Source organism: Xiphophorus couchianus, chromosome 12 (genome assembly GCF_001444195.1).
Source record: "Xiphophorus couchianus chromosome 12, X_couchianus-1.0, whole genome shotgun sequence".
Lineage (NCBI taxonomy): Eukaryota > Metazoa > Chordata > Actinopteri > Cyprinodontiformes > Poeciliidae > Xiphophorus > Xiphophorus couchianus.
In genome coordinates, this window is record NC_040239.1 from 23,354,619 (window position 1) to 23,375,826 (window position 21,208).

The following is a 21,208-nucleotide window of genomic DNA, read 5'->3' on the forward strand; positions in this document are numbered from 1 at the left end:
CTGGCAGAAAGACATGCCCACAGCATGATGCTGCCACCACCATGGTTCACGGTCGGGATGAGAGTTTTAGTTGTCTATTTCATAAAACCCTTTGCATCAGAGCACCTTCTCTTGCTTATCTGCTGCGTCTTCCAACAAACGGCTTTTATTCAACAATCACTTTCTTTTTCAAGAGGTAAATTTTACAAAGTTAAAAACAAGCATAAACATGAAAAGGGTAAACTAAGACATGATTAAAAAGTTAAATCAAACGGTTCAGGAAGTTAGACAAGTACTTAGACTATCTTAACGAATAACACGTTTGGGAAAAATGTCTTCAGCTGCTTCATAAATGAGCCCAAACTCTCAACACAATGTAAAAACAAAGCAGATTGTCCCACAGTAAAGGTGAAACAGTCTGGGAAGGCCCTTCGTCTCGAGTTTTATATCAGATCCTTGTGACTACGAGCAGATTGTGACTGGAGGACATGGGGTTCGAGTTGGAGTACGAAGGAGAGTCACCATGTAGGTTCCTGAAAGCTAAAGCAGGATTTGACTTTAGGTTTCCAAAAACACCTTCGGTTTGTTCCAGTGTAAAGTCTTGCTGCACAGTTTTGAACCAGCTGAAGGCGATCAAGGTTTATCATTGTTGATGCATGTGTGTTATAACTTACTCTTTTGTCATAAAGGCTGTTTCTCTGAGTGGTGGTCTGCTTGACCAGCCTGTCGACTTACAGTGCCATGCTTTTGTAAGTTTGCCATTGTGCCGTACTCTTTCCATTTCCCAATGAAGGATTGTGAGGCTCTGAGAAACTCAGAGCTTTGGATATTGTTTTAAACTTCTTCATAACTTTGTCCTAACTTTGCTGGACTGAATTTATTTAGGGTACTGGAAGAAAAAACAGTCTGAAAAAAAGATTCGTATTCATAGAACGTCATAAAATCCATGAAGGCGTTTTCTTTCCACTTCACAATTTTTGTGTTTGTGTTACAACATAAAAATTCCTACAAAATACAGTGATTGTAGAGGCTTTAATGAGACACAATGTGTTAAAAGTACACGATGTCTGAATGCTTTTTCCAAGCCTTTGGGATTTTGTTCGAAACCACAGACGAGCCACAAACTGCTCATTTGGGTGCTAAAAACAGTCTCGGGTTTTAATTGTCTGAGCACCATCAGCGAAATGCATTCTTGATGTATTTAAAGTTAAACAAAATGTGACTTGGGTTTCACACGCAGGCTGGAAAAACCTCAGTGTTCCAGCTGGTTAGTCCTCTCCTGTGTAATGAGTGGGGCCGTCCCACGCATCACCTGTGAGAGCAGCAGCCTGCGTGTCAACTGTGACCTGCTTATTTTAGGGGTTCTGGGGAGGAGAGTTGCTTTGGGCTTGCATCACTCAGACCTGCAGCTGTGTTTTTGCCTGGCTTCCTCACTTTCAGCTACAGCAGCTATCAAAGACATGGTCTGAAAAAACACGCTCCATCTGCAGCGCGCTCATGAGCGATGATGTACTCAGCTTCTTTACCTTTTATCGGAGTGTTCAACCCACCCCACTTTATAAGAGCAGGGTCTTAAAGAAGTCTTTCACTTCTCTTTCTCGTTTCCACTCTGCCTCAAGGAAGCTGCTTGGCGCTTTGGCAGCCGTAAATGTCAGTATTGCTGCGAAATAAAAGAGTGATTGTTTTTTATTCTCGGTAGGCTTTGTGTCCTGCAGAGGTACTATGCTAGGTGTGTTCTCAGAGTAAGCAACGTGCCTGCATGTGTGTGTTTTGTCTGAGCGATGCTTTTGTTGACTGTGTGAAACAGACACGTTTTAAAGTTGTCTTTTGAAGCCGTCGCTCCTCAGAGAGAGTAAAGCTGTGAGCTTGGAGAAGGTGACAAAGCAAAAGGTACAGGGTGTGTAACAGGACAGAGCACACACTCTGCCTTTCTCTCTCTCTCACACACACACACGCACACACACACACACACACACACACTGACATGTGATCAGTGATACACCCAGTTACTCTCAGGCTCTCAGCAGGCCGCCAGGTTCCCTACTGAACAAGCCAGAAATGAAACCCAAAGCTAACGCGTGTGTTCTCTCTGAGCACGGCTGCTCCGCTCTCACGCTCCCTGAGGTGTGTCCCAAGCACACACACAACACTCACACACACACACACACACAAACTCTCATATTGTAGGGGCACAGAGAGATTTTAATAAGCAGAGAGAGACAGAGAGAGTTTTTTTTCCCCCCTCTGCCAGCCTTATCACTGAGCTCATCGTGGTTTCCTTTCAGAGCCGGGTCACAATGGAAGCGGCATCGGAGATGAACTCCCAGAGAAGCCAAAGAGCAGGAGAGGGGAGGAGATGGAGAGGTCATGACCACTGTGGCACAAAAATGAACCCTCCGCTGTCATCAGGAGAAGAGGGAGCACGAAAGGAAGGAGGAAAAAGAAGAAAAAAAAAGAGAGAGGTGTATTGCTAACAAATTAGTTTTGGCTCGTCTTTAGAGATTGGCCACTTTGATTGGTTCCTGGAGTCTCTTTGGCACACAGCAATTAGGAACCACACAACCCTTGTTCTCCACAGAGACAAAAAAAAAAGAAAAAGCTGGAGGAGCTGCTGTTGCTGCTGCTTTGCCATGCTGACTAAACGCTGGCTGCGCTCTGGTGAGGGAAAAGGAAGAGGAGCGAGGACAAAGAAAAAGCCAAAAAGCAAATTTTGTTTTTGCTCTTTTAAGAAGAAATAATTTAAAAGAATGAGAGGAGATGAGGAACTGAGAAGCTTAGTCAAAACTGAAATCCTGGCAAAAATGGAAAGAATTTGTGATCCACATTCAACTAAAATAAAAGGAAACTATGAAGACATATATTTTTGTTTCATTCATCTGAACAAATACAAAGCTAATGTTTCTTGATGTATATATTTTAAAAAATAGCTGCAAAAAATATTTTCTGTGGGCAAAATACACACAATATTTCACCTGACACAGGTTGGACGCCGTTCTGACTTCAAAAGTAACTTTCAGGGCGTAATCTCACCTCTGGTTTGCTTGTTTGATCCGGACCAAAAAACGAACTTTATCATTTTTGTTTGCTGCATTTCGCTTTCACATTGTGTTTTTTTGCAAGCGGAGAATAATTTGTGAGTAAAGCTGTACATGTGACGATCAATGGGGGGGAGGGAGGAGATCACAGACCCACAAAATCAAACTTTGGGAGTTTTTCATTCTGCATTTGTGCTGTTTTTAGGACTGCGATACATTTTTGAATGTTAAGAGCAGCTTATCTAACTCTGGTCTCACGATGCGATATAATAGTGTGCTGTGCGCTGAATGAGACGTGATGCCATGACCCACAACATCACTAAGCAGAAAGCAGCTATAGTAAGGTTTTAGTATCATCAATGCATACAGTGGTGGCTCATTAAGTTCAAAAAGATATATATTTCCTGTAGCTGGTTTGGATCGATTCTGATCTGAATTCACACCAGAAGCGAACCGCACCAGAGACAATCTCAAAAATGTTCAAACTCAATTGTGAAATCACGATTCGTTGATCCATTTACAAGTATTTATTTGATTTTTGAACCAATCTGCCCTTTTCTGTCTGACATCTGACACAAACAAAGCCTTTTTGTCCACACATCAGCTGCTCGCTGGATTTTGTTTTCACCCTTTTGGACTTTTGTATCAACCTGACAGATGGTTGTGTTTGAAAATCCCAGAATATCAGCAGCTTCTGAAATTCTCAAGCCAGTGTGTCTGGCACCAAAATCCATTCTGATAATCTGTTTGCTGCCACCACATGATTTGCTATTTGTTTTAACAAGCAGTTGAATATAATGTGGCCGGTGTAACCAGTGGTTACACTGGTTCTTTTTTCTGCCCAGTGAGTTTAATGTTGGTGATATGTGTGGGCTTGTTTTAAAAATGGTTCTTTTTTTTATCATTTCTGTCATGCCAGTTGCTATGTTTTATTTATCTATTGATGTTTACACTCAATACCATGCAGAATGGCATGGAGGCTAGAGGGTTTTTTTTTTCCAACAGAGATTTACTGATCTGATTACATGCAGTATTAAAACTTTACATTCCCCAAACAGAGCAGGTTTCACCAAAATAAAAAGACCGCATCTGGGTTTCACGTTGCCATGTTGTCGTACTAATAAAGTCTCTTTCTCAGTATGTTTGTAATATGTTCTTTGTCTTATTTTTGTACAGATAAAATTATGTATTATGTTTAAAACAAAATTATAAAAGAGTCGATTGATTTTTCGGGTTTGTGTTTGAACTGTGTGGTGTGAACATTTCAGACGGATATGTTTAGTGTGAAACACATATGCTGCTCTGGGTTGAAGGTGACTCTGTCTGTGAGTGTGTGTGTGTGTGTGTTTGTGTGTGTGTGTGTGTGTGTTGCTCATTTCCAGTCGGACTGAGCCCCTGCAGGCCATCCCTGTGTGGTCACTTCAGGGTGTCCTTCTGACCTCGTCTCTGCTCACCATAACCCACTCTGACAGATCCACTGTCCTCCTCTCAGGAACATCCAAATATTTTTTGTTGTTGTTTATTGATGTCTGTACATTTACTTTCAGATTGTACCATGCTTTTACTGCAGCAAGACTGAATAGTCTCCACTGTCGATCACCTTTAAAGACCCTTTTTGCAAAGATGTGCAAAAAGCCTTAAAATAAATTCCCCTTTTTTGTTGTTGCATAACCTCACCGCGAATTTTTCTTCACGAAAACTCTGCGAAAAATGAGTGTTTTGTTTGCATTTATTCAGGGAGGAGAATGTTGTATGTTAAGAAATAATTGAGGTCCTTGCTACTAATACAACTTTTCTAAATAGAACATCACTTCTCCAACCGTTTCTATAACATTTATAAGGTAAGAGCAGAAATCTGTGACACTTCCTGTTTGGGTTTTGGCTTTGCCCTCTTCTACTCACCCAAAGGTTTTCAGAGGTTCAGATCTGTGTCCACCATAAAAAAGGTAATTTTGCATTTAGTGAACCATTTCTCTGTTGACTTGCCCTAATATTTTGGGTCAGTGTCCTGTTGAAAAACTCAACAACTAACCATTTTGACTGATTTGACCAGATTATTGAATAACAACTGAATGAGTGAATTAAGTGATTGTAGATCATCATGTTGTAGAAATTCAATTTAACTGAGAAATTAAAGGGTTTTTTGTCATTTATTTATTTTGTCAAAAAAATATTATTTTATTGATAATGATTTGAAAAAGTAATTCAAAATGTAAAGCATTCAAGGGAGTGAATACTTTTATATCAATCAATCAAGCTTATTTGTATAGCACATTTTATCAACAAGTCAGTTTGCATCATAAAAACACAAAAACACAGAGTCATAAAAGACACAGTCAACAATTGACACATTACATTTAGTCAAGTGCCATCGTTACACTATATAATTAATCCTCATTTATTCTAGCAGCCAGGAGAAACGGGTCTCCGTTTCATGTTATTTGTACCTCAAAGAAACAGAAAGTCATGGCTTATTAATTAGGTGATTGTTAGGGGCACCATTTAATAAGATACTGTTAATTTTATTTTAAAAAATAAATAAATTAATTAAAAAATTATGAAAAGGTTTTATGCTTTTTCCAGGTTCATATTGTGGCACAAAAAAAAATCTGCTATTGGTTAAAATTTCCCCACGGCAGATTATAACTTCAGCATTATTACAACTGTAGGTTGCTTTCTTTTAACTCTCCATTTAATGTTTAATAGTTTTTCTTTCACTCATTTATTTGTTTTAAAGTAAGAGACTGTGAACTGGAATGTCAGGGTTGTGGAATAATTCCTTTTGGTTTTTTAATGTCTTCTTCCAGAGTTGCAAACATCGTAAGATGGTACAACCTTATTTTCTCTGTGCGTAGAGAGACATGTTGTTTGAAAGTCTAAAAGCTGCCGCTGTGCCTGCCAGGCTTAAAGTTAGCAGCGGTGCTTTAATTTACTTATAGTGACACGGCACACCAAGACAGGCAATTAATCTTCATCCTGGAAAGTGTCTGACTGCTGTGCTCATTTGCAGCTTTTTGAAACTCTAAACTTTTCTACAGAACAACAAAACATGGTCGTGGTCAGCATACCGCTATCTCGTTGTTAAAAGCCCCTCATGTGCTCCGTAAAAGCTTGATTTAAATGTGAAAACATGACAATCTGAGCAAAAAAAAAATGTGTGAATTAATTTAGCGAGGTGCTCTAACCAATTATATTCCTTCATTATCTGGTATAATCGGTTTCCGTTTCCCTAATCCTCCTCGCTGACTCGTCTCTGCGCTCTCCTCCTCTCCACACATGAGGAAAGTTACAGAGGAAGTTCGCCCAACTCCCGTGGCTTGGGTGGCTTCTCATTGTGTTCTTTATTCATGTGTTATTTGTTTATGCGGATTAATTATTAAAAATTTGGTGCATTTTACTAAAGTTCAAGTCTGCGGATAATGATTCCTCTCCATTCTCTCCCAATGGGTTGTGTTTGTAATTTCCTTGAATATAAAAGTTGCATAATTCATGTGTATCGGCGGGCCGCATCTATTAATTATGTCTGTCTTTAAGGTGCTCACGTCTTTACCACATCTTCTTTTCCCTTTATTCCTCCCCTCATTCTTTCTCTCTCTCCCTCTCTTTCTGTATCTTCTCCTCTGAATCTCAGAAATAAAGACTTTGGAGCGCTTTCCTGATTGATCTCTCTCTCTCTCTCTCTCGCTTACATTTTTGAGTTTGCGAGGGTCAAATGGACTGTGTCCAAGTTTCAGCTTGAAAAAAAAAGCAGATGAAAAGAAGCTGTGAAGAAAAGGGGAAAAAGTTTGCAGTGTTGCTGTGATGTAAATGCCCTTATTTAGTAATTTATAGAAGGGGGGAATTGAGCACAATTCTGTGGAGATTCATAAACTATTGATGTGTCTAATCTTTCAGATCCTGCCAACATGATGATCATGATATGTGTTAGCGTGAGACACTTCAACTCCCCCCCACTTCAACACACACACAGTTACTATTCACATCCACTTCCTAACACACACCATTCTTATTTCTGTTTTCCAGTTTTTCTCGTCGCCTTCAGCTGCACACTAAATCTTCAGACCTTGTTTATCATAATAATAGCAGCATTAATGTCTTAGATCAGTTCTGATCATTTGGTACAAATAAACTAAAATAATAAGTTTATGTTTTGCTCAGTTTATCCTTTATACCAACATTCGGTTATGTGCCATCTATTTGGTTTTGAAATAAACAGTCAGGTCGGACTTTCTGCTTAAAGCCAACCCAGCTTTGAATTTCAGGAAGGGTCAGAAGCTGATGCTCACATAAAAATCCTTATTCATCCATAAACACTCACATACAGGTTATATTAATTATTTTCAGAGGTAATAATTATATTGTGCCTGATTTTAACTGTCCCTCGGTTATTTTTGTATAACTTGCAAACTGCACAAGAGGAGATTAACTTCTCAGACTAATCTCAGCAGTATAGCGGTGACCTCAGGTTGACCTTAGGTGAAATGCTGATTATTGTGAGAAACGCACATAAAACCACAACGAGAGATAATCTGTCAGAGAATCAAGTCGAAATGACCTCAAGCAGAGACGGTTTTGCCAGAGAACATTAAGCATCCCTCAAGCAGAAAGTAATAGACAAATAGATTCATTTTCATAGCACATAATTGTCAGGTGGAAAATATGCAGAGTTTTAAAATGGAAGTCATGAATAAAAACTTAGAAAAAAGTTATCTAGATTTGAACTCAAGCCCATTTATGTTTATGCCCTGAAATAAAACCTGATGTCTCTGGTAGCTTTGAGAAGTCTCCTAACAGAACAAATACTGAATATCGTCTACCTGTGTAGATGATATTCAGTACGAATTTTAATCTCAGTATCAATCCAGCTATTCTGTGAAGATCCTCCGAGTTTTGTTAGAGAACATTGATGAACAAACACCGACATGAAGGCCATGGAAAAGAGCAAACAGGTCAAAGAGAAAGATGTGGAGAAGTTCAGTGCAAGGTTAGGTTAAAGCTCTCAGTGTCTCACAGAGTTCAGTGTTCGTTACCTTTTTTTTCCTCAATAAAACCTGAACAGAAATGTTCAGTAAAAGACATCCAAGCCTCTGATTTGATTGAAGAAGCTTTCACTCTGTAACACACAGGGTAAAATTCAATCTATTACCTAAAATTGAAATAACTAAAACTACCAAGAAATGGCCGTCCACCTGACATAACAAAAGCATCATTCAGGGAAACAGCCCAGAGGGTCATGGTGGCTCTGGAGGAGCTGCAGAGATTCACACCAGTATTAGTTCAGAGGAAAGCCATCAAGTTAAAGGAGGTTTTGTGGTTCAGAGTGACACATGGGACAAAGTACGTTTGTGGAGCGAGGAGCTCTGAAAGACTCAAGTGTAGTCAGATGAGACCAAAATTAACTTTCTGGCTCACATGCAAAATGGTATATATGGTGGAAAACTGCAGGTCACATTTTGTTCAAATGTTATTAAAAAAAAAAAGAGTGAAATCCAATTATGATTTTCCTTCTGTTTCTATATTATGTACCATTTTATTTTGGTCTACTACATAAAATCCACATTTAATACACTGAAATTTGCAGTTGTCGTATGACAAAATGTGAAAAGCCACGTGAAAACGTTTAGAAAGCTTTTACTGATCAGATTTGTTCTGCAAATAGCAAATATTGCTTTGTATTTGTAAGAAAAGATAAACAAATGATGCAAAGATTAAGCATCTCAAGTATTTTCGACATATTTCGCAAGTGCATTATGTTGACTATATCTCTTGTATAAAACCAACAAACATTTTTTTTTAACATTTACAGAAATTTAGCTATTTATTGTGTAGACAATGGGACAGGAAATAAAGTGTGTACATCTAAATATTTCTTGTTTTCCTTTTTTTCTGGATTTTTCTCGACAGCATAGTAACTTTTTTGCTTCGCTATATTGTATCTGCTTTGATGTATGTCTGTGTGCCTGAATATCTCCGCTTCCACTCCTCCCTCGGTACAACCTGTGGTCTAATCAGGCCCAAAAGCAACAGCAGCAACTGAACTGGAAATCTTTGCACATCTAAATAATACACCATCAGTCTACGCCAAATCTCTCAGGCTACAATCTCCCCCCCTAAGGGTGGATGCCTGGAGCTCATTTGTATACAAAACAAATCTAATGTATGCTTTCAACACATATTTAACATATGCCACTCACTGATAAATTATTCACAAAAAAACGGGGAGCTTACATTTTTAATCGCCACCATTTCGTCTTCCCAATGAGGAAAAGGGAAATTCGAGGACAACTGGTCCGAGGAGAGAAATGAAAATCATTTGCAGGAAAATAATCTGCTCACGCTTCCTCGAATTTAACATCAAATTTGTTACTTTTTCACAATTTCTCCCACCTCGAGAGCAGTACGTGATTTTTAAAGACACCGATAAAATATTTTGGAAAGTTTTAGATGATCTGCATCCATTTGTTTGTGCCGCTGCAGAAGGAGCTTCCCCCTCTGCTGAACCCACATTTGCACGCTGACTAACACATGAGCTCACCCAGAAGCTGAACCGTGAAGGTTAGATGTATTTAGGGGGTGATTTGCGACACAGAGATGATTCATAATGCAGCCATGCAAACAGTTGTTCTACATAATAAGTATTCAGAAAAAAGAAAAAAGAAAGAAAAAGACTTGAGGGTCAGAGGACACACAAGAGGACAGTGCAAATTTCTCTGTCAAAGCTTCACATACACCTGCACACTCAGTGACAATATTTTAGTAATCTGTCTCTTTTGCAAGTATTAACAATATGTGCTCCTGTTTTTGCTCCAAGTGTGTTTACTCATACACGCACACACACGTATGCTGCGATGCTTAAACATGAACGTCATAGATGCACTCAAGGGTGCACGCCCCCCCCACACACACACACACACACACGCCTCCCTGCGTGTGTCTTTGCCCTCAGCAGGTTTGGCACGTTACAGGAATCTGACAAATGTGACGACAACCTCTCCTGACACCGTGCCTGCTACAAGAACCTGGACCCTCGCTGGATATGTTCACTCAGCTCAAGAAAAACAACACATTTCTCAAAATATCTGGTGAAAAAGATATGGGTGACATGGAGGAACATTACTTTAACTGTGTTTCATCAGGTAGATTTTTTTTTTATCTGTATGATCAGTTCAAACAGGAGACATAATTCAGGAATATAGAAATCTCTCGTTTATCTTTGAAAGATGTGAACGCAGGTTTGCGTTCACATCTTTCACATCTTTTACAATTTATCAGATGTGTAAAAAATTCACATTTTACTAACAAGTGCCAGCGGAAGGACATCACAAAAAGGAACAGGACTTTCTGCAAACTGATAGGCATTACGTTTATAAATACTCTCAGAAAATGATCATGTTTTCTCATTTGAGGTAATTTTAGAGGCACCAACTTCTTTGTATTGTGTAGATTGTATGTTTGAAATCTTCCAACATATCACGTTATCACTGTAAAAAAACAAAACAATTACAGTTTCATATTTAACTCAAGAATATTTTGAGTACAACATCTAGTTTGACGCCGCAGAAACATTGTTCTAGTAACACTCATAATATTTTACAACCAGTTAATGTTCAAAATGTCTACATATTTTTCTGCCATAATAAAAACCAGTCATGTAAACTTTGTTTTCCAACAAGCTACATTTAACACTACAGATCTTTTTTTTTTTTTTTTTAAACATCATATTGTTGACATCTGTTTATTTCATGATGTTCAAATTGAAGAGCCTACAAATCTGGACAACAACTTTTTCTGTGTTTTTTTTTCCATAGTTACCTGAATCTGCTTTGAAACATGCTATGGGCTGAAGTGTCAATTCAGAGGAAACGTCTTAATGCCTTATTTTAAATCACTTCCTTCATTATTAGGAACAAAACTGCAGATGGGACATCTATGACAGATAACATACAATTTCTTAATATCTATTTCAAACATAAGGAAGGAAGGGATGAATGTAAAAAAGGTAGGAAGGAAGCACTGTTACCCTTTATAACTTTAAACTAAGTCCCAAGGAATAGAGTTGGTGTAAGGATAATGCTGAGCAAATGGGATGGAGTAAACTCGCTGACCTACTGCCCCAAAGTCCAGCAAGTAAAAAAAAGAAAAAGAAGAGATACACAAGACATATCAACCACAGATCATTGTGGATTATGGAACAACAAAAGAGCTAATAATGACCCTTTCCACACTATAACCTTTCATCCCTTCTTTGTTCTTAATACTAACACTACCTCCACCCTTCCACAATTTTCTCTTTCACTAAATGGCAGTCAGGTCTCTCACTTCTTCTCCTGCTTTCTGTCCTTCCTGGTAACTCTGCCTGACTCGCTCGCTCTCTCCTCTCTGGGTAAGAATTAGGAGCAGCACCGCTATTCAGAACTGTAATTGCATTTCTGTCCTTTGTTGGAGCCGAGTGTTATTTTCCATTAATGGCTGGACATATTATATAAGCAAGTCTTTATGGGAGTGATAATGGCTGAGGACACATGAGTGGGGAGCTCTGCTAGTGTGTCAGTGTTACTCCTTTTTTTTTTTTTAGGGATACAGCGGAGCTTTCATTAATACTTGAAGTGGACAAACCTGATGATCACACACACATATAGCAAAGTACAAATTACACACACACACGCACACACACACACACACACACATTAAAACTGATTTTCAAAAATGTCGGGGCATCGTCTGAATGGTTGATAAAAACAATGCGGTTTTCGTGGCACAGAAATATGGAAAGTTTGGAAATCAGCGTCACTAACACAAAAATTAAATTGAACTTAAATCCAAAATGTAAAGAGGGATTCCTCGAACATAAACTTCAACACGATGTTTATGTTGTGTCGACGTGAAATTGAAATATTTAGGCAATTTTCGGCCACATAAAACAGCCCGACTCAGAAGGCTTTTTGAACAACACAGTTTTGGATTTTAAACTACAATCCTCAGTCAAACAATATCCAAACACTGAATTACATTCAACAGTAAGTGACAATACACAAGTATGATTGACAGTGCTAAGATCCTCCTCCTGGCTCTAATTGGTTGTTTCTGAGCAGGTGTTATATTTCTGCAGATGGCAGAAGAACCACAGGAAGATTATCTGCCTCATATCATACTGCCAGGAAATAGTTGCAGTTTTAAGAAATATGTAAAAAAATACATATATTTTTTTTTTAATAAAAGTTACAAACTGCAGCTTTAACACGCAATTTGAACCCCACTGTTTCTTTATCCTGATGGGAGTACCACAGGGTTGTGTGCTAAGTCCTCATCTCTTATGCTTTGACAGCACAAAAACACATCACTTAAAAATAACCATAGTAGAAACAAAAACATTAATATGTATCATGTATTGAAATAATCAAACAGACAGCCAACTGTTTGGATGAGAAAGTGATAAAAATGCATTTAATCAGATTTATCTGCTGCTTTGCTGAAATTGCAGCTGGGATATATGGTTGGTATTTAAGTTAGACAACACTGATTATCTGCATCTGTTGGGTTTTGTTTGGCTTTTTTATTATTAGGGCTTTGCATGAAAACATCAATGCACTTGACAAAGACTATGCATGTATCTGAGAAAGCTGGCTATGACTCTTTAATAAACTATGCTTAGTAAAATAGCTTAACTGTTGTTCAAGCAGAAAAAAAAATGTGGATAGCAATTCACCACGTAGCGTCACTTTTACTGCAAGAACAAAGGATGATGGGAAGTGACAGTGGTGCCTGGGGCAACATGGGAGAACAGAGTAAATGGAGAAGAGGAATGGAACGGAAAGCAGGGGTTGGGGTGAGCAACACTATTACATCAGTGAAATGCACACACATATAAATTATACCACAGAAGCACATGAGGTCAGTAGGACAGGCTATCTACTGGTCAGATGTGTTTTCAGGAAATAAGAGCACAAGGAGAGAACGGGTGGATTTTATAAGTTCTCAGGTCAGAAAAAGGAGAGGAATTTCAATTAGGAAGCCTTAGTTTTGATAAAAAGCTGAACTTGTTCACTTTTTCTGGGTTGTCGCTGTCGGTCTTCCCAAACTGGTCTGTGTTTACTCTTAATCAGGCAAACTGGTCACCAAGGGCTGGTTTGGTTTAGATACCTTTATTTAAACTGATTTTTGGATTAACATGTTATCTAGATTTGATATTAAAATTGTTTGATCATTTGAAAGCAGGAGCTGTCACACTGATTTAATTAATTTCATGGAATTGATTTTGGGACGTTCCTCTCCATCATTCATTTGTTTGAGGAAAGAAAAAGTTGAAAGGAAAAATAATTTTAATAAAGAAAAAAGCTTCTCCTGACTTTGGTCAGAATTCCCTTCAAAGCCTAAGATAAAAAAAGGTGTGTTGAGAAAACATAAATACGCAGGTAAACACACTGGAGACTTAAGAATACAGGGTTCCAATAAAACAACGCTTAGCTTAAAAAAGAAAAAAATAGCAATAGTCTCTACCGTCCTGTATCTATTATAATCATGGTACAAAAATCCATATTAAACCCTGAAGGTCAAGTATTTTGTTCTTTTATCAAGCGGATCAAACGCCATCACTCTTACATGTGACCACAAAGGTAATGTTGCAGAGTAATCATAGCAACATATCTCCCACATAATGCCAGGTAATAAGATTTCCATCCACAGCTCTGCTCCCTCCAGACAGATGGGGGATAAAATGGGTTTCAGTTCTAAGACGTTCTAAGAAGGACTCAGAATGATGGTGGACTGCTTCACATCAGTTCATATTCCCTTTCTTTAAATCTGAAAATAAAAGTTTTCAGCCTGGTAGTGCTTCCAAATGGTGAAATAAATATTATCTGGGTTAGTCAGACAATAAAGATAGGTGGTAGCCAAATGCTTGAAGTGGCTACCATATTAGCCACTTCAAGCATTTGGCATCCTGAGGTGATGCAGTCATCTTCTATGCAAATGAATACCATATCATGAGACAAAGTAAAGAGTTATTGTTACATTTGAGTTGATGAATCTGTTGTGGTGGTATATGTGACAAAGAAATGCTTTGACAGGTCCAAAATAAAAAATGGCAGTCTGGGTACCTGGAGAGAAATGATGGGTGCTGGAGTCACCTAGAGTAACCTTAAACAGGAAACACTGCATTATTTTCTTACATGATGTATCTTTATGTGCACTAGAAATATGAGGCAAATCATCAATCTGAAAAGGCTTTAGAAAAGAAAGTGGTTTAATTATAATCACATTTTGATTGGTCAAACTGGTATTCAGCAGTGACATTTTAGCCATTTTGTACTACTTCTAGACATTTTAAGCTCATGTCTTAAAAGCAAATAATTTCTCGATGATTATTATAAATATAAATCTGTCACACAGAAACACAGAGGCTGGTTTAGCCTACACTTTAGTTGTGGTGGATGTTGTGTTAGAAGTAGCCCTACCTGCATTACCAACCAAATGTTCGACTCTTACCTAGTCCCACTGTTACTCTGGAGGTGCCGAAACAAGTTTGAGACACACCGTTCTGTGTGATTAAGGTCAAGTAAATTTATTTAAAATGTTTTTCTCTAGATACAACACTTGGCTTGTGAGAAAAGCTCTGAATTTATGTCGATTTATTTTTTTTGAAAACCACAACACTGCATATATTCTTTTGTTGATGTGGTTGTAGATTACACAAATGATTTGCAACAGTATCAGGCACACATAACTGGAAGACGATTCATTTATACTCTTTGTGATATATTTGCCCTCTTTTTGCTTAGCCACAAGTTTTGCATTAATTTCTGATATAAATAAGATGTGTAAATATATATTAATGTAGTCATATTTTCATTCAAATGTGTGTTTGCACTGCAGCATTAGTTGGCAGTGCAATTTGAAGTGCAACTCTTCCTTTTAAAGGGTTGGTGAATTAGAGACATAGACTCAACATGTTTTGAGTTGCATGTCTTTTTGGTATATTTTGTGTTTTGATTGTATGTGTAGCCTGAACTATTTGCAGTATTGTGAGAGCATGCTGCTCTGTTCCTGTACGTCTCATGTTAGATGAGAGTCGTCGTTCCCAGCAGGTTTTCTCATTAGTGAATAAAAAGAGATCCCCTCCATGCTTTTAACCTACAGGCCTTTAGACATAAAAACATGCAGACAGACAGGAGTTGGGAAAATGAAAAATAAAATAAAAAAACTCACTGAGTGATTTCATATGTTTTGAAGAGAAAAGTTGTAAATGCACAGATATAAAATAGGAGGTTACCCTGCTGAGAATGGGATAAGGAGGTAGACAGGGCTGACAAAAGGTATGCCATTATTTATGGGCTGGGAGTAAAATGAACACGAAGCTACATTACAGGCTGGATTTGTCTTCTGGAAAGCCATGGGAAAATTCACTTTTCTTCCACTCCAAGCCTTGTGCGCAGTGTGAAGCATTCGTGGATGCTGACAATGCACATCTTCCACACATGCATGCACACAGTCAAACACCTCTCCTCCCATTCATGTTTCAATATTGAAGAGTGGTAAAAGTAAGAACATCACTGTTACCAGGCAGACTAAAAAAAACAAGATACAAATAAAAAGTGAAAACAATTCCAAGAAAAACTGCAGACTAGATAGATAGATAGATAGATAGATAGATAGATAGATAGATAGATAGATAGATAGATAGATAGATAGATAGATAGATAGATAGATAGATAGATAGATAGATAGATAGATAGATAGATAGATAGATAGATAGATAGATAGATAGATAGATAGATAGATAGATAGATAGATAGATGAAGAGACTAAACTAGTATCCAGGGAGAAGGGGAACACATCTGGACTGCAGACAGAAAAGTGCAGCAGCAGGAGGAGGGGCAGGACATACACTCATCTGAATGAATCATTGCCCCAACAAACACACACGTACAATCATGTTTTCATCACAACTGAGGGCATTGAACTGGCTCCCCTGCATTCATTAGAGAATTTGATTTTTGAGTAAACTTGATAAGAATTTGTTTTGGTTGCCAAATTAACTATTTTAATCATAGTTTTTGTTTTTTGGTGAAGAAAAAAAAATGATGCAACGTCCTTCGTTGTCCCTGCATAAACCGGTTTACTTCTCCACAACACAGACAACACAAACAGATGCACACCGTAGCCACGTTAGCGCTCCCTGTAAAACACAACGCAGCTGTCGACCACCGTCATAAAGCACAACTTTCAGCTCGGTGTATAACAAATACTACATTTAATAAAGGAAACTCCAGACAGCCCCGGGTTTACTTGTATGCCCAGCTGAACATTTCGGATCAATTTAAAGAGGCACCCTGTGGTTAAGTTTGTCCTGTTGTAAATATCAGTTCTTAACTAATGACATTTACGCTGGCATTTCTTCCACTCTACTCTCTCTTCACAGACACCCTTAATGCTTTTGCTAATGTGCAGGATTGCAACAAAGCTTTCACACAAGAACTTTGCCCCTCAGCTTTTTTTTTTTTTTTTTTTGCCCCTCCCCCCCCCAACGTGTGTGTTTGCATTTGCTTTGCACACACACGCATTCCACAGTCATGCAGTCAATGGAGCTCCACCGTGGTGCGTTGATTGTGCTGGTCAATGTGCTCCGCTGTGTGACTGCATGCCCCCAAGACTGAGGCTGAGTCTAGACACGAGTCAGCCAAGCCGCCCTGCTGACCTATATCCTACAGTTACACTAAGTGAGAGACATAGAGAAACAGAGGAAGTGGGAGAAAGGAGAGAGGAGAGAGGAAGAGAAACAGAGAAGAGCGAGGGAAAAGACGTGGGGAGTGGGGGGCACGAAGAGAGGTTGCAGAAAGTGAAAGGCTGCGATGAAGTAATAGAGTAAATTGAGAGATTGGGAGGAGGGGAGGATGACAGAGACAGAGAGTAAGCGAACGTGTAGACAGGAGAGAGGGGGATGGAGTGAGGAAAAGAGAAAAAGCGAGGGAGTGATGCAGCTATGGATAATTCAGAATGAGTTAAAAGGGGGAAGGGACGAGAGGAGAGATTGGAAGTGGCAGCCACTAAAGTAAAAGGAGAGATGGCTGAGTTACAAAAGATGGGAAGTAAAAACAAAACTGGAAATGCATTTGGAAATTCTCAGAGGAAGAAAAATGACAGCAAGTTAAAATGAACACAAAGAACTGTAAACACCCACAACTATCACATCTAATCATATTTGTACGTAAAGCAGGTTTACAGCAGCTGGGGACAAAATGCTGTACAGTAAGCAGCAAAATAAACTTCATTATACATTACAGAGATTACAAAACAAAAATATTCTTAATAATATTAATATTAAACTCTCAAACTGATTTAGGACCAGTACAGAAAAATAGGGTTTAAGTGGGATTTAACAATTTTAGTGGGATTTCCAGTCACTTCCAAAATCTGTGCACAAGCTTAGATTTAGGAATAAATTTAGGAACAAACTACCATGTGACCAAAGAGATCTTATGACACTTATGGTTGTCAGAGATCAGTCTGTTGTCTTGGAGCTTTGTAAGTCAGCAATAAGATCTTAATGGTGGACAGGTCAGTACATGAAATAAATAATTGTGTTTTTTTACTTTGTGTTAATGAATTAATTTCCTCATTCTGGACCAACAAGCTGGGAATTACAACATTCAAGTACAGTACACTGAAAAAATGAGAATTGAGGGGTCTTTCATTTTGCACAAACAAAATAAGTTAATACTACACAAGACAATCATGTCTCTTGTATTTACACAATTGAATAAAGAATCATTTACTTAATTATCAACAATAATGAAACTACACATTTTCTTTACATTGGTTTAACGTAATTATATTACATTACTAAAACCATTGTAATCATGTTTTATCATCACCGGAAATGATGCAATATATCAAAAGACACTATCAAATATGATTGGACAATAATAAGAGCGGTCTTTTTAATCTTAACCAATCAGAAGCCAAACAAGATATTTGTAAAGATATGGCGATTGCCGCCCAGTTTCTTCCGACTCCTCAGCGACAAGAACGTTTAAGACAAATCTTTAGAGGAATATCGATTAGGTAAGTGATCTAAATATATATATTTTTTGTAGTTCAGAATGTTTCCACATGATTATTGTCTTGTATAATAGCTCATTGTTAAACTATCTGCATGTTCTTTTGTTTTCATTTTGCTAGCTATTCTTATTAGTATAGCTAATAGCTGTAGCTAAATACAGCAGTACAGAACAGTATGCTATAGTCCATCAAAGTTGTCCACAGAAGACGGTTGTTACCGATCATATTTTTAATTTGTGTGCTTGGGATAGATCAACGAGGTGGTTTCAATAGTTTCCAAGCAGTGAAATGCCACCAGGAGAAGTGTCCGTTACTTTATTTCCCTCATGGCTACTGTGACGATTTAGAACCGACTGGCTTCTCAATGTTCTGTTCGTATAGAAAATGCATGTTTTTTGTTCTTTCATATTAGCACTGTCAAGCAAATGAGCCACCTCTTCTGGGATTATACCCTTGTGGAAACATGATACACTAACAGAACCGATATTCGTTATTATGGTAACAATTCTGCATGTAGCGTCGCTGACAGAACGACAAAATAAGAATATGAGGGATTTTGAGTTCTTCGACGGGTTTCTGGGTTATTTTCCCTTATCTGTGGTGCACTGCGCAACATTAATGATCCCCTCCATCTTCATATTTCAATTTGCTAACGTAATGGTTCGACTGCATAAGCGCCGCTGTATGGATGCCAAGGCCATCCAGCACAGTTCGCTGGGGGCGCAATGGTCCAGCGCAGTGCTGGAGCACAGTATTCGGTATGAGTAAAAATCCGAATGTTTTCCAAATTCTCAAGACTTATGCAAAGTGTCCTTTGTAAATATCTACTGATAACTGCAATATATGGTAACACATTTTTTTTTTTTTCAGATAAATGCTGAGTTTAAGAGAATTACGACCATACCGCTTCATTCAAAGTTCTTCTCTCAACTGGATCTCCACTGTGACAACCTGAGGAAGCTCTTCAAAAGAAGAGGAGGACAGCTCGGACAAAAGCTTAGACAAATTGTTGCACAAATGGATGATGTAAGTGATGTAGCCATAACACAACTAATAATATAGAAAATTACATTTTTCTTGTTTTAAATGTTGTCAACTTGGACTTTTACTCTTGCTTATTTTCATTTAAAACTTTACTTTTAACTTTATTAGTTTCTATCTCTTCACCATAAAAAACATTTGGGTAAAGTACATTATTAAACTTCATTGTGAAGTACAAGGCTTGAAAAAAATTCTAATTTTTTCATACTGAATTTCCTTCAGTGTGAAGATGTTGATGTTGCACGGGAGTGTGTCATTAAGGGAGTCTGCATATATATGGAAGAAGATCCAGCCAAGCTCATCCATAAATATGTGGTATGTATCTTAATGTGTATTTACACCTAGTGATAGATAAATCAATCTAAATATAGAAATAGATTTAGATCTGCATATAGTTGTATCTATATAGACTTAGATGTCTCTAGATATCTAGAGATAGATCTATCTTTACATGAATAGACACATAGATCTGTCTATATCTACATGTAGGTATACTTAGAGATATCTATAGAGAAAGGACTAGAGATATCTATCTATCTAAAACTATCTATTTCTCTAAATCTATCTCTAAAACTGTCGATCTATATAAATCTATCTATATATCTATTTCTTTCTCTATGTTATGTTAACTATATCTATATATCAAGAACTAGATACAGCTAGGTCTAGAGAAAGAGATTAATTTGTCATTTCTTCACATAGGGTGTGGATGAAGCTAATATTGAAGAGGGTATTGGAGCCACCACCATCGGTGTTTTTCATCTTAAAGACTGTTCTTCAGCAGATGAAGACATCGGGGTCGTTCTTGAAGGCATCAGAGTGTTGTCCAATTTGGATAGTGTGCCAACAGCTGTTGCAATGCTTTTTGGACTGATATATGCAATGAACCTCGCCTACCCTGCTGACCTCCGCTACACTTTCGAGGTATTACAGAAAATAGTAATGGAACTGGATGGAGGTAAACTGTCAAACAAGGCATTGCCCCTTAAAAACCACCTCTATGAGTGAATAAAGATTTTCTCATGTTTAATTTGGTAATGTTCTTATGTTCAGTTTTTGTATTTCTTGTTGTATTCTTTATTGGAGGACACAAATGTATTTTTTTAATGAGGAACGTTCACCTGAAAGACTGGGCTTCAGCAGCTTTTACGTTCCAGTATGTAGTGCTACTTATAACACTACTGCTACTTAGTGTTACAAATATGTTAAAGAAATTTGCTATAAAAGTTACATTACACTGATTTATTGTCATGCAAATTACATGTTCAGAATTGTTTTAGAAATTTTACATACTTTTCTAAATCATTTTGTCTTTCATATTAATATCTTAAAGATAAACTTCTAAGCTGTAGTGTTTCCCTTGTAAAAAAATGTTCGTTTTTACACATTTGTTTAGACTATCACTATGGTATTACATAGTAATCAGTAAGACATGTGACAGATAATTGGTGTAAAAAGTTTAGCTTTGTCTCATATTGACATAACATACTGATAGTTTTAACAAATATGTTAAAAAAGTCTGTAAAGCTATGTACTGCAGCATTAATTAATGTCATTTGAATACATGTTCAAAAACAGTTTGTAGAAATTTGACATACTTTTCATAATCTTGTACATCTTTTATAGAAATATGTCTCAGGTTTTCCTTCATGTTCATAAAAATTGTATTTACTAAATTTAAAAAAAAATGTATGTCTCTTCAATTTAAAATATGTTAAGTACAAAATGGTGTGATTTAAATTTTCTTTCAAATAAAACTAATTTGTTCAGTAGCACTCGCTTTCTTTGTCTTTCTTGTCAAATATCAGTCTTTAATTTTTTACAGTAGAACAGCATATAGAGAACTTGAAAAAATTAAGTAGGATTTAAAGCTGTAACATGTGTTCCATTAACATGATAGAATTGTGTTCGCCCAACACAATTTCATTGAGTAATACTGGCAATGAAAAATAAGCTGGTGTTATTCATTACAATAGTGTTGCTGAGACATAAAAAAAGTTATTGATAATACATAATATATTTACATTAGGGTAAGAGATAAAATGTTTGTAGTTTCAACTTAATATTTTCAAGTAATCTCATGTAAATAAAATGTT

General features: G+C 37.5%; 1 long non-coding RNA gene across 1 annotated transcript; it reads left to right on the forward strand.

Annotated features, from left to right (window-relative positions):
* The first annotated feature begins 529 nt into the window (after positions 1–529).
* Positions 530–20,088, forward strand: LOC114154087 (uncharacterized). Its single transcript, XR_003597474.1, has 5 exons — positions 530–541; positions 2,438–2,441; positions 18,942–19,097; positions 19,335–19,427; positions 19,815–20,088. It is a non-coding gene; the product is annotated as an uncharacterized LOC114154087 (long non-coding RNA).
* Positions 20,089–21,208: the final 1,120 nt, after the last annotated feature.